The sequence below is a fragment of the Triticum urartu genome, chromosome 4 (genome assembly GCF_003073215.2).
Source record: "Triticum urartu cultivar G1812 chromosome 4, Tu2.1, whole genome shotgun sequence".
Classification (NCBI taxonomy): Eukaryota; Viridiplantae; Streptophyta; class Magnoliopsida; order Poales; family Poaceae; genus Triticum; species Triticum urartu.
Genome location: NC_053025.1, coordinates 346,435,058 through 346,437,495, shown reverse-complemented (window position 1 = coordinate 346,437,495; position 2,438 = coordinate 346,435,058).

Genomic DNA, 2,438 nt, shown 5'->3' with positions numbered 1-2,438 from the left:
CGGAACAATGGAGCAAGCAACAGATTTGTTGGAAATCATACATACTGATGTATGTGGTCCGATGAATATTGAGGCTCGCGGCAGGTATCATTATTTTCTGATCTTCACAGATGATTTGAGCAGATATGAGTATATCTACTTGATGAAACACAAGTCTGAAACATTTGAAAAGTTCAAAGAATTTCAGAGTGAAGTGGAGAATCATCGTAACAAAAATAAAAGTTTCTACGATATGATCGCAGAAGTAAAATATTTGAGTTACGAGTTTGGCCTTCAGTTAAAACAATGTGAAATAGTTTCACTACTCACGCCACCTGGAACACCACAGTGTAATGGTGTGTCCGAACATCGTAACCGTACTTTATTAGATATGGTGCGATCTATGATGTCTCTTACCATTTACCACTATCGTTTTGGGGTTATGCATTAGAGACAGCTACATTCACGTTAAATAGGGCACCATCTAAATCCGTTGAGACGACACCGTATGAACTATGGTTTGGCAAGAAACCTAAGCTGTCGTTTCTTAAAGTTTGAGGTTGCAATGCTTATGTGAAAAAGTTTCAACCTGATAAGCTCAAACCCAAATCGGAGAAGTGCATCTTCATAGGATACCCAAAAGAAAATATGTGGTACACCTTCTATCACAGATCCGAAGGCAAGATATTCATTGCTGAGAATGGATCCTTTCTAGAGGAGTTTCTCTCGAAAGAAGTGAGTAGGAGGAAAGTAGAACTTGATGAGGTAACTATACCTGCTCCCTTATTGGAAAGTAGTTCATCACAGAAATCTGTTCCTGTGACTACTACACTAATTAGTGAGGAAGCTAATGATGATGATCATGTAACTTTAGATCAAGTTACTACCGAACCTCGTAGGTAAACTAGAGTGAGATCCGCACCAGAGTGGTACGGTAATCCTGTTCTGGAGGTCATGTGAAACACCCTCGATGCGACTATATCTCCCACGTGTCGAGGCACGACTTAGAGGCATAATCGCATTGAAGGCATATGTCGCAAGTGAGGTAATCTTCACACAACCCATGGAATATAATAAGGGAAAGAGATTACATAGTTGGCTTACAATCGCCACTTCACACAATTACATGAATAAACATTACATCAATCAAATACACTCATGGTCCGACTACGGAACCAAAATAAAAGAAGAACCCCAAATGCGACAAAGGTCCGATCGACCCCAACTGGGCTCCACTACTGATCAACTAGAACGAAACACCACAAAGGACAAGATCTTCATCGAGCTCCTCCTGAGCTTGGTTGCGTCAACTGCACGGTCTCATCGGCACCTGCAAGCTGGTTTTGGAAGTATCTGTGAGCCACGGGGACTCAGCAATCTCGCACCCTCGCGATCAAGACTATTTAAGCTTATGGGTAAGGTAAAGGTATGAGGTGGAGCTGCAGCAAGCGACTAGCATATATGGTGGCTAACATACGCAAATGAGAGCGAGAAGAGAAGGCAAAGCACGGTCGATAAAAGTATGATCAAGAAGTGATCCTAAAACAACCTACGTCAAGCATAACTCCAACAACCGTGTTCACTTCCCGGACTCTGCCGGAAAGAGACCATCACGGTTACACACGCGGTTGATTCATTTTAATTAAGGTCAAGTTCAGGTTTTCTACAACCGGACGTTAACAAATTCCCATCTGCCCATAACCGCGGGCACGGCTTTCGAAAGTTCAAATCCCTGCAGGGGTGTCCCAACTTAGCCCATCACAAGCTCTCACGGTCAACGAAGGAATAGACCTCCTCCCGAGACATTCCGATCAGACTCGGTATCCCGGTATCCAAGACATCCTCGACAATGGTAAAACAAGTCCAGCAAGACCACCCGATGTGCCGACATCCCGATAGGAGCTGCACATATCTCGTTCTCAGGGCACACCGGATAAGCTAAGCGTACGGGAGCCAACGTAACCCAAGTTGCCAAGGGACGGCCCCGCACGGTGCTCTGGGTTGGACCAACACTTAGACAAGCACTGGCCCGGGGGGGAAAATAAAGATGACCCTTCGGGCTGCGCGACCCCAAGGGAAAAGAAAAGGCTAGGTGGCAAATGGTAAAACCAAGGTTGGGCCTTGCTGGAGGAGTTTTATTCAAGGCGAACTGTCAAGGGGTTCCCATAATAGCCCAACCGCGTAAGGGACGCAAAATCCGGGAACATAACACCGATATGACGGAAACTAGGGCGGCAAGAGTGGAACAAAACACCAGGCATAAGGCCGAGCCTTCCACCCTTTACCAAGTATATAGATGCATTAATTAAATAAGATATATTGTGATATCCCAACAAGTAAATAAATGTTCCAACAAGGAACGGCCTCCAATCTTCACCTGCAACTAGTAACGCTATAAGAGGGGCTGAGCAAGGCGGTAACATAGCTAATCAACGGTTTGCTAGGACATGGTGGGTTAG